Source organism: Triticum dicoccoides, chromosome 7A, assembly GCF_002162155.2.
Source record: "Triticum dicoccoides isolate Atlit2015 ecotype Zavitan chromosome 7A, WEW_v2.0, whole genome shotgun sequence".
NCBI lineage: Eukaryota > Viridiplantae > Streptophyta > Magnoliopsida > Poales > Poaceae > Triticum > Triticum dicoccoides.
In genome coordinates this window covers 698,878,273-698,891,000 of record NC_041392.1, presented here as the reverse complement: position 1 = coordinate 698,891,000, position 12,728 = coordinate 698,878,273, and positions in this window count along the sequence as shown.

Here is a 12,728-nt window from a genome sequence, read left to right as displayed (position 1 = left end):
TTCGTCATCTCGACAGCGACCGGTCTTGGGAAAGAGCCGGTACAGATCAGCACAGCCATTCCTACCGGCCGCCGGCGAAGTTCAGTTGAATTATGGTGCCACCATCTCCAGGTACCAAAAGGGAGGCACAAGTTGATGATGATGGCATAATGCGGCAGTGGATGGATCATGGATCTGGCCCTCTTGTATTGAGCAAAGCAGCCCTTCTGCAACATGTGCTGCCGCCACCCGACCCGAGAACATCCATGCATCTCAACCCCCGTCTATTCAGGATAACATGTTTTTTACCCAAAAACAAGAGGCTGGAACCTTGTACTCTAAATGGATATTTTTGAAGATGCTCCGAGGCATGAGATGCTCTCTCATTCATCATGATCAGGAACTCGCCGGGAAGATCGCCGGAACAGCAGGCGGTGCATCTGCCCTTCCGCTTTGCATCTGCGACAGTCTCGGAACACCTGAGCGCTGTAGGGAGGTTCTCATTCTTGCATCCCATAACAGAGGGAGACACAGGTCAGCCGCCGGGACATGCACAATTGGAATCACTCCATAGATTAAATTTGGCCAGTCGACCCTCGACCTCGACGCTCTCCGGTGGAACGTCGACACGTCGTCGTCGCGGTGGATTCATGGCCGTGTGTGCTTGAGATGTTGTCATCCGAGATGACTGTAGAGCAACCGAAGGCAGTACGGCGAGATGCACTTGATTGGCGCGGGGGTATTATTCCGGACAGTGACTGGACGTGGATCCAGTACACTGAGGGAGAACGGTGTTCGATGGGCGTCTCTCTCGGTCTAGCGTACGCAGCAGCAGGGTCGCGTACGCAGATGATTCTTGGCCACAACGGGGCGAGACATGTTGGGTTTACTGCTGCACCACGACTCCATGGAATCTCGCTTCTCAAGAGGGCAGCATTGGCACTGGTGCTTTATCTATTTCTCTTCTTCATTCACTTTCCTTTTCTTTCTGCAGGCCGGTGGAATTTGTGGACATAGTGCACCACAGAATATGCTAGTGAATTACCTACGGTCGTGTAAAAGTTTGTCGTTTTGGATAAGGGCAGTTAAAAGATGGTGTTGGTCCTAGTCACTTCTCTGACGATCAAGTAAGGCATGCACTAATCAGCATCGCCGAATGACGAAATATCATGTTTTGTACTATTTTCGATCGGAGCTACCTATCAAAAGTAATAGAGAAAATTTCTTATTTGACACTGTCTTAAAATCTGGTTCCTTATTTGACACTGGAAAAGTTTTTCTTCCCTATTTGACACTAGTCCTAAATTTTATTCCCTATACGACACTTCCGTCCATTTTAAGCCTAAATGACACTTGAAAAGACGATTTTGCCCGTCATGTGGTATGTGTGTGCGCGTGCATGTGTTGTTGCGTGTGTGGGTGCGAGCGCACATGTGTGTTGCTGCTGCATGTGTGTGTGCATGTGCGCCGCTGCGTGTGTACGTGCGCGCGCGTGTGTGTGCTGTTGCGTGCCTATGTGCTGCCTGCGTGTGTGTATATGGGTGTGTGCTGCGTGCGTGTGTGTTGCTGCGTGCGTGCGTGCGCGTGCATGTGTTGATGCGTGTGTGTGTGTGTGTGTGTGCGCGCGCGTGCGTGTTGTTGCGTGTGTGTGCGCGTGCGTGTTGTTGCGTGTGTGTTGGTGCATGTGTATGTGTTGCTGCGTGTGTGCTCCTGCCCTCGCACTCGTGATGCGTGTGTGCGCTATTGCCCCCCACACACATACCACATGAGGGGCAAAAGAGTCTTTTCAGATGTCATTTAGGCTCAAAATAAACGGAAATGTCATATAAGGAATAAAATTTAGAACTTGTGTCAAATAGGGAAGAATTTTTTTTCGGTGTCAAATAAGGAAGCAGATTTTAAGATAGTGTCAAATAAGGAATTTTCTCAAAAGGAATATCCCTCGCACACTGCCTTGACTCCTGTAATGGATTAAATGAAATGCGGGGCTGGCTAATTAAATAAAAGTATTTCCATGCAAAATCTATCGAGGTTGGACTTTATCGTATTGTTGGAAACTGGTAGAGATAATTTTTTGCCACAATTTCTCAATACTTTATCGGGAGGTATTGATTTTGACTGGCATTGTCTGCCACCGTGAGGAAGATCGGGTGGGATCTTACTTGGAGTTAGATGTGATTCGCTCGAAGTCCGAAGTGTGATCATGGGAGATTTTGCTGTTAAGTTTAGGGTGTGGTCGAAGGCTGATGGGTTTAATTAGGCTCTGGTGGCGGTATATGGTGCCGCACAGCCCGAACTCAAACCTGATTTCTTGGCTGATCTGGTTAGGATTTGTGGTTCTGAGCAGCTTCCAATCCTGGTGGGGGGTAATTTTAACATCATTAGAAGGCGTGATGAGAAGAACAATGATAACTTTGACGGTAGATGGTCGTTTATATTTAATACTATCATTAAAAGTTTGGATCTGAGAGAGATAGAGCTTTCGGGAAGAAAGTTCACCTGGGCTAACGCGATGCCAAATCTGATGTTTAAAAAGTTGGATCAAGTACTGGCTAGTGTCGAATGGGAACAGAAATTTCCCTTTGTAACAGTTCAAGCACTTTCTCGTGATATTTCTGACTACACGCCTTTATTTTTTGACTCTGGTGAGGCCACCCACTTGGGAAACAAAAACTCATTTTCGTTCGAGCTTGCTTGGTTTGAAAGAGAAGGCTTCTTTGATCTCGTAGCCAGAGAGTGGGCTAAGGATGCAGGAGGTAGGACTGCACTTGAGCGTTGGCAGAATAAGATTAGGCACTTGAGAAGTTTCCTACGTGGGTGGGCTAAGCATCTTAGCGGAATTTATAAGGTCGAAAAGGAACGGCTCCTTACCCTTATTCAGTCCCTAGATGTAAAAGCAGAAACCACGATTCTGTCAGCCTCAGAGCTTCATGCCAAGCTTGACGCGAAGATGAGGCTGAAAGAGCTTCTTCGTGAAGAAGAATTAAAGTGGGCGTTGCGGGCCAAGGTCCGACGAGTAGTCCATGGGGACGCGAACACTCAATTCTTCCACACGATCGCTAATGGCAAACACAGAAAGAATAGAATATTTTAGCTTGAACAAGATGAAGGAACGATTCTAGGTCAGGAGAACCTAAAATTATACATTACTGAGTATTACAAGCAGTTGTTTGGGCCTCCAGAGGATAACTGTGTTTCTCTGGATGAGTCCAGAATTGAGGATGTTCCTCAACTTACTGCTGTTGAGAATGATATTTTAGCTGCTCCTTTTTCTGAGAAAGAGGTGTTTTGAGGCCATATCGCAGATGAAAAATAATAAGGCTCCCGGTCCGGATGGATTCCCGACTGAGTTTTATAAGAAGTGCTGGCATATTATTAAAGGGGATCTGCTGCCGTTGTTCCATGATTTATTCTCTAGACAACTTCAGCTTTTTCAACTGAATTTTGGAACGATAACCCTGCTTCCTAAGAAAACAGAGGCTGTGAGAATTGAGCAATTCAGGCCCATCTGTCTTCTTAATATTAGTTTCAAAAAATTTACCAAGGTCGGGACTAATAGGCTCACACAGATTGCGCATGTTGTGGTGCAGCCTACCCAAACTACTTTCATGCCGGACAGGAACATCCTCGAAGGGGTTGTGGTCCTTCATGAAACGCTCCATGAGATTCACACGAAAAAACTAGATGGAGTTGTTTTCAAGGTGGATTTCGAGAAAGCGTACGATAAAGTCAAATGACCTTTCCTTCAACAGGCCTTACGCATGAAGGGTTTTGATGAAGCTTGGCGACGCCAGGTAGAATCTTTCACGCAAAAAGGGATTGTTGGAATTAAAGTGAATGACGACATAGGTCATTATTTCCAGACACACAAGTGCCTGAGGCAAGGTGATCCAATGTCTCCTATTCTGTTCAACATTGTGGTTGACATGTTGGCAATTCTGATAGGTAGGACAAAGGAGGCCGGTCAGGTGGGTAGCTTGGTGCCTCATCTAGTTGATGGTGGTGTGTCCATCCTGCAGTACGCTGATGATACAATCATCTTTATGGAGCACGACTTGGCAAAAGCGAGAAATATGAAGCTGGTTTTATGCTTATTTGAACAATTGACCGGATTAAAGATTAAGTTTTATAAAAGTGAGTTGTTTTGTTTGGTAGAGCCAATGAGGAACAAGAGGCTTATAGGCAATTGTTTGGATGCGAATTGAGGGAATTACCTTTCACGTACTTAGGTATACCCATTCACTATTGTAAGCTGACAAACAGAGAATGGAAGTGCATCGAGGATCGGTTTGAGAAGAAACTGAGTTGCTGGAAGGGCAAACTCATGTCATATGGAGGCCGATTGATTCTTATTAATTCGATTCTCACGAGCATGCCTATGTTTCTCTTATCTTTCTTCGAAGTCCCATTTGGTGTTAGGAAAAGGCTGGACTTCTATCGATCCCGATTCTTCTGGCAGAGTGATGAACCAAAAAGAAAATACCGACTCGCCAAATGGGATATCATCTGTCGACCAAAGGACCAGGGGGGCCTTGGTATTGAGAATCTTGAAGTCAAGAACAGATGTCTTCTCAGTAAGTGGTTGTATAAGTTATCAGTTGACACTGAGGCCATGTGGGCGCAGATTCTCCGTAGTAAGTATCTGCAGTCCAAGACTTTATCCCAGGCGACAGTGAGACCGACTGACTCGCCATTTTGGAAGGAGCTTATGAGAGTCAAAGCTGCCTTCTTTAATAGAACAAAGTTTATAGTCGGTAATGGCAACACCACTCGCTTCTGGGAGGATACTTGGCTTGGTGAAACGTCGTTGGCGCTTCAGTATCCGTCCCTGTATCGTATTGTTCAACGACGTGATGCTCTTGTTGCAACGATTATGCAGTCCATTCCCCTTAATATTAAGTTTAGGAGGGCGCTTGTTGGCGACCAGTGGGAAGCATGGCTTCATTTGATGAGTAGACTGATGGAGGTTCAGCTATCTCATCAGCCCGATTAGTTGTGATTGGATGCTTACTGGGTCTGGAGAGTTCACAGTTAAGTCGATGTATATCGATGTCATTAACTCTAGTGCTATTCCTAGTTCCAAAGATGTTTGGAAAGTTAAAGTTCCTTTGAAAATTAAAGTGTTTATGTGGTTTGTACATAAGCAAGTCATTTTAACAAAGGATAATTTGGTTAAGCGCAACTGGACATGATCTACTAGGTGTAGTTTTCGTGGTCGGGGTGAAACTATCAAGCACCTCTTCTTTAACTGCCCATTGGCGAGAGTTTTGTGGCACACGGTGCATATTGCCTTTAACATTACTCCTCTAAATTCGGTCAGTACGTTATTTGGAACGTGGCTTGTTGGGATAGAGTCCGAAACAGCTAGACACATTCGCGTAAGAGTATGTGCTTGTTGTGGGCAATTTGGAAATGCAGAAATGATTTGGCTTTTAACAGAACAAAAAAATATTCATTTTTTGCAGGTTTTATTCCGGGCTACTGCGCTGATCCGTATGTGGTCGTTACTCACTCCGACGAAGGCCAGGGAGCGTTTGGTTACTGGATCTGTCTGTTGGGAGATGGTAGCGCGGATATCTTGAACCGGTTTGGATGGCGGTCATGTAATAGGATAGGCGATTAGTTTACCTATCTTTGTTATGCCAGCCGGTTGTGGCTTTTGGGTCTATTGTTTTTGGCGTTGTGGCTCTTTGTGAGCCTGTCGTTATTTTGTTTTCAGACTATAAGACCTTGTTGAACCTTTTTATTTATCTATAAATGTGGTCGTATGCATCGTTCTGATGTAGAGGCCGGGGAGTCCCCCTTTTCAAAAAAAAGAAAAAAAATGCAAAATCTTTGCTAATTTGACATGGATTGTATTCTTTAATTATTTCTCTATTTTTATTACTAATTTTTTTTAAATATTTCAATGAATATTATTCTTATTCTTCGATCCAAAATAGAAGAAGAAAAGAATAAGTAGAAGAATTAAGTTAAGTCGACCCAAAAAGAAAATGAGGTTCATGGCCAAGGGAACAGATGTTAGAATCAAAGTTATTTTGGAATGCATCAATTATGTTCGAAAAGGTGCAAGCGAGGAATCCACCGGGAGTTTTTGGCTTTTACTCCCAAACACATCCGAAAACAACATCCTAGTGAAAACAGGAAAATAGAAATGCGCAAACACAGTAAAATCCGGCAAAGCCTACTACGTAGGTGCAAAACAAATTGTAAAAACATCATAAATTTAGACTCATCAAATATGAGTATGTGACTGGCTAGAACTGGTCCTATTGATAATACACAGAAAGGCATGCTATCTCTATGAAGATGATTCTAATTCGTCTGAAATTATTAATTTTAGTAGCTGGAACACGAAATAGATGTTGTGGATTAAAAATGGAACTATGATTCATACTCATTATTAAGACCTCGCAAACAAACTGAAAAATCCAAGTAGTTCTGAAATAAAAATTAAAAAGAATTTTCTTCCTTCCAATTTTGTTTGCCCAAAGGACAACTGTTTTCTCTCTTGATTTTGTCGAGTCATTACACTGATTAAATAAATGATTATCAAGTGATTCTTATTCGAAGAACCCTTGCCTTTTGTTTAGCTTGAGTCTGAATCATCGTGGCTCTAGTATGAATCTAAGGTTTTAACAGAACTGATTCATAGGATAGCAACAATATAATTTATACATTACGCATAAAAAGCAAATCCAAAGTAGGGAAGAGAAAAAGTCAAGAAGCCTCTAATGGACAACATAAGGGAAAGAAAGAAAGACAGATGTGCCAACTTGGTTTTCTTTTTTTGCCATTATCATCACAAAGAAGATACTTCGGATTTTTCTTATGTATCTTCAAAGCAAATCGACCCAATTTAGTGGCTGGAGAAGTTTTGATCCTTTTTTTAGAGTCTTTTCACGGTACATTTTACTACTCGTAGGAGGAAGTAGTATTAAACACAATTTCTGATATTGCTCCGCATCTCTGGTCGTCCTCGTCCGTTGCCTCTGCCCGGACGATCGCCATGCTCCTTCGGCCGATCCACCCCATTCCTCCCTAGCTCGGACGTCCACCATGATCTGTCGTACACCATAGAACTTTTCTTTGACTCCAACATGCGTCGGCCATTAGCTTCAATTGTGCTTGTACAGGCCTTGAACAACTTTGTCCGCGCTCAACACAACTGACCACGAATCCATGGAATCTCGCTTGTCAACAGGGCTGCATTGCCACTGGTGCTTTATCTATTTTTCATCATCACCTTTCTTTCCTTTCTGCGGGGTGGAATTTGTGGGCATAGTGCACCACAGAATATGCTACTAGTGAATTACCTACGGTCATCATGTACAAGTTTGTCGTTTTGGATAAGGACAGGTAATAGAAAGTGTTGGTCCTAGTCAGTTCTCTGGCGATCAAGTAAAGCATGCAATATTTCGCAAAAAGAAAGTAAATCATGCAGTAATCAGCATCACAGAATGAGACAATATTATGTTCTGTATTATCGATGGGAACTATCTGTCAAAAGTAAAGTCCCTCGCATGTTGATTGATTGCAGTCTGGACGAAGCGGTGGAACCAACCGAGCTCTCCACGGAAGCTGCGGACTTTTTATCCCAGCACGCATGCACATTCAGCGTTGAACTAGGAGTAGTGTGCGCTAATCTTTTTTTCGCGAATACGCAAAGCTTGCGTATCATTCATTGATAGAAAGAATAATTTTTGTACAGAATGGGGAGATACGGGGTGCTAGGCTTAAGCGTGCTCAACGATCGGCGCCAGGCCTAGCACGAGCATGATGGAGGTTGGGTGTGCTCAGCCCCATCTAGAACTAGCCCCTCCTACGGTATGATGGTGGCTAAACCCTTGGCCCCTGCTTTGGCCCATAAGTGAGAGTGTGTGTGCGCTAATCTTGTAGCTTCAGCCATGGCTGCACAGTCCAGACACGTTCCAAAACAGTTGTTATTCCAGGAAACAGGAACGCCGCACGTGCCGTCATCCAAAACGACGGCTTCTCAAGTTACTTCAACAGATGGTCAAGGTTGTGTTTCGCAATTGCCGTGCATGCAAGGTATTGGGGATATTATTATTGTATATAAACCGGCCAGGAGAGACCGGGTTATCTCTATGATGATTATTATTTAAAGCCCAGGAAAACAAAGGATGGTGGCGCTTCATGAAGGCCCAATGCCCAAAGGCGGGTTAAGGCCTGTAGACATAAACCGACATTATTATGTAACTTGTATTGTAAGATAGAAGGAATAGAGGCCGTGCTGGACACGTTGATGATCCGGCCTCGGGACTCTGTAAACCGACGGGCGTCGACCTATGTATATAAAGGGGCGACCCGGCGGCGGTTTAGGAAGAACACACAACAACTCGAGAGCCAGGCAAAGCGGATTCGCTCCCTGGTCATCGAAACCCTGGCAATTCCATCATAACTGGAGTAGGCTTTACCTTCATCATAAGGGGCTGAACCAGTATAAACTCTCGCATCCCTTGTCCGCTTTAAACCTCTTTAAGCTATCCCGCGGTGATGGCTCCACGACTAAGTCCTTTCACGAGGACATCTGTCGTGACAAAACCATGACAGTTGGCGTCCACCGTGGGGCTATCGCACGATGGTTTCGAGCTTTTGAAGGGCAGCTTCGAAGGACTCAAGGGATACGATGTGGGCCGGATGACTAATAGTCATCGCGGCAAGCTCTACATCGACGATGCAAGATGGGGTCCCGAGGCCGGCTCAATCGAGTATGGGTATCGGATCCCCTTTGGTGGAATTCACGTCTTCATCGGCAAGACCGGCGAACCAGGCCCTGAGCCGCACATCTGCACCGACATCATCGAGACGGCTCAGCGTGCAAGATCCGCCCAGGTTCAGCCCGCCGTAAAGCGTGCCTTCGTAGGTGTCATCCATGGAGCGGAATATGAGGATAGATCGGCATCTGGCGGCGAAGCCGTTGTCTATTCTGATGACGAGTCTTCAACCGGAGAGACCGAGTCACTGTATCAGCTGCAGGATGGCCGGGTTAGTAGAGGTTCCTATGGCGACAGTATTCTGGACCCCATTGATCCGCCGAGTCGGGTTGCGGTCTTCATGGACGGTACACAATCAGCACAACACTCTTCTACCGCCGCGGCGATGATCTCCGGTTCAGCAGCAGCAACACCAGCAGGAGCAGGGGGCTCAGCGCCGCCTTCGGCTCAGGTTTTGTCTGATTTGTTCGACGCTTTAGCAACATTGCTGGTGGCAGAGGTGGACGCGGCAAACCGGGATCAGCACAACGCAGAGATTGCAAAGGTGAAGATCAGATAACTCAAGCTAAAGCGGACCTGGCAGCAGAGAACACCAGGATGGCTACAGAGCGGGCCGAGTTGGAGGCTCGGGCTTACCGGCTCATGCTGGATCAGAGTGCGTCAGATGGCTTCATGAGGAGAAGATACCGGTCGCACCTTCCACCGGTCTTTGAGCCAAGGAATCTTTTTAACACGCCAGGAGCAGGCACCAGCAACCAACCCGTGGTAAATTGGGCGGAGGTACCTGGGGCCGGAGCACCGGTTCAGCCACGCGCGATGGATCCGCCGCCTCAGCCTCGGGAGAATGATGTCCCGTCACGACACGTCTCAACACCCCTGGGACATTACTCTAACCCGTTGGATAACATCGTTGCCGCCGCTTCACGATTGGCAGCTCTCCCGATTAATGGCGAGTCCCCAGTAGCGGTTGAAACACGACGGGCTAGGGAGCTCCTTCAGACGGCCTTGCCTCAGCAGCAGGCTTATTCATATAGCCGCGAAAGAATTCATTCTACTCCCCGCCCAAGCTGGAGCTACAGCAGGCATATTGATGAACCGGTCGTATCAAGCAGCGCGCGAAATCGTAATCCGCCCCGTGGCCGTAATCCAACAGGTGGCGGTAGCAATGCTCAGAATGTAGTGGATCGCTCTAGGGCACGTCGGGAAGCCGAGTTAGCGACACAGTGATACGTCTCCAACGTATCTATAATTTTTGATTGCTCCATGCTATATTATCTACTGTTTTGGATATTATTGAGCTTTCTTATCCACTTTTATATTATTTTTGGAACTAACCTATTAACCGGAGGCCCAGCCCAGAATTGCCGGTTTTTGCCTGTTTTAGGGTTTCGAAGAAAAGGAATATCAAACGGAGTCCAAACGGAATGAAACCTTCGGGAACGTGATTTTCTCAACGAACAAGACCCGGGAGACTTGGACCCTACGTCAAGAAAGGAAACAAGAGGCCACGAGGTAGGGGGCGCGCCTACCCCTCCCCCCCCCAGGCGCGCCCTCCACCCTTGTGGGCCCCCTGTTGCTCCACCAACGTACTCCTTCCTCCTATATATAGCTACGTATCCCCAAACGATCAGAAACGGAGCAAAAACCCTAATTCCACCACCGCAACTTTCTATATCCACGAGATCCCACCTTGGGGCCTGTTCCGGAGCTCTGCCGAAGGGGGCATCGATCATGGAGGGCTTCTACATCAACACCATAGCCCCTCCGATGAAGTGTGAGTAGTTCACCTCAGACCTACGGGTCCATAGTTAGTAGCTAGATAGCTTCTTCTCTCTTTTTGGATCTCAATACAATGTTCTCCCCCTCTCTTGTGGAGATCTATTCGATGTAATCTTCTTTTTGCGATGTGTTTGTTGAGACCGATGAATCGTGGGTTTATGATCAAGTCTATCTATGAATAATATTTGAATCTTACCTGAATTCTTTTATGTATGATTGGTTATCTTTGCAAGTCTCTTCGAATTATCAGTTTGGTTTGGCCTACTAGATTGATCTTTCTTGCAATGGGAGAAGTGCTTAGCTTTGGGTTCAATCTTGCGGTGTCCTTTCCCAGTGACAGTAGGGGCAGCAAGGCACGTATTGTATTACTGCCATCGAGGATAACAAGATGGGGTTTTCTTCATATTGCATGCGTCTATCCCTCTATATCATGTCATCTTGCTTAAGGCGTTACTCTATTTTTAACTTAATACTCTAGATGCATGCTGGATAGCGGTCGATGAGTGGAGTAATAGTAGTAGATGCAGGCAGGAGTCGGTCTACTTGTCTCGGACGTGATGCCTATATACATGATCATACCTAGATATTCTCATAACTATGCTCAATTCTGTCTATTGCTCAACAGTAATTTGTTCACCCACCGTAGAATACTTATGCTCTCGAGAGAAGCCACTAGTGAAACCTATGGCCCCCGGGTCTATCTTCATCATATTAAATCTCCTACTACTTAGTTATTTCCTTTGTTATTTACTTTGCCTTTATTTTACTTTGCATCTTTATCATAAAAATACCAAAATATTATCTTATAATATCTATCAGATCGCACTCTCGTAAGTGGCCTTATAGGAATTGACAACCCCTATTTGCGTTGGTTGCGAGGATTTATTTGTTTTGTGCAGGTACGAGGGACTCGCGCGTAGCCTCCTACTGGATTGATACCTTGGTTCTCAAAAACTGAGGGAAATACTTATGCTACTTTGCTGCATCATCCCTTCCTCTTAGGGGAAAACCAACGCAGTGCTCAAGAGGTAGCAATAAGTATTTCTGGCGCCGTTGCCGGGGAGGTCTACGCAAAAGCCAACATACCAAGTACCCATCACATACCCTTATCTCCCGCATTACATTATTTACCATTTTCCTCTTGTTTTCCTCTCCCCCACTTCACCCTTGCCGTTTTATTTGCCCTCTCTCTCTATCATCCCTCTCTTTCTCTATTTGCCTCCTTTTGCCCGCTTGCTTTTTGCTTGTGTGTTAGTTTGTTTGCTTGTCATTATGGCTAGTGTCGATGATGAACGACACCTATGGGATCACAAGAATCCCTACTACGGTTGCGGGGCGCGGGGTCGTGAGAAGAGCGGATCAAACAGATAGCACACGGTTCGTTTATCCAGGTTCGGGCCGTGAGGATGCGTAAAACCCTACTCCTGCTTTGGTGGATTGTATATCTGTGTTCTTGAGCTAGCTATGGAGCGTGAGGAGCTCCAAAAAGCCGAATCCTTTTCCTGGTCGCCTCGGGCCTCCTTTTATAAGGAAAGGGGTAGCCACAGTGGCGCACAGGAGGTGGAAAGGGAACAGTGATGCGAGGTTATCCCTCGCATTACATGACAAGGCGCATTTAATGCATCTTGCCCAGGTGTCCTTGCTTTATCGGGGACGGGGGGAGAGCCATGTCTCGTCCGTCGCCGCTCCCTCTCGTGTCGACACGCGCCCTGGCTAGCGGCGCCCGCGGTGCCATGTAGGCAGGCAGGCAGCTGAGGTGGCGTAGTGGTGGGTCTCCACGAAGATCTGCATGCCGCCATGCAGGTGCCTGCCCAGCTGGTTGGGTCGGCAGCTGCATGTGAACGGTGGTGGAGGATTGACTAGCGTGGGCCTGATGGTGGCCCTACGGGTGTTCTCGGCAAGGGCCTTGCCGGGGCCCTGGCAAGGGTCTTGCCGTGGCGCCTGCTGTCATCCCCGGCAAGGCTCTTGCCGGGGGCCTTGTGGTCCTCCTTGGCTGGGATCCCGCCAAGGATCATCGTCTTCTAAAGGATGTATCTGATCTTGAATGCCTTCACAAAGATCTGCATGCCACCATGGGGATGTCTCCCGAATCCTTGCCCCATGGGGGCAGTGGACTCAAGGGTTACTCACTCCGTAGGTGTGGGGCGAGCTGCCATGGAAAGGGTCTTGCCGGGCTTGCTAGAACCGCCTCCCGGCAAGGATCTTGCGGGGGGGATCCGCTTCGTCCCCTTT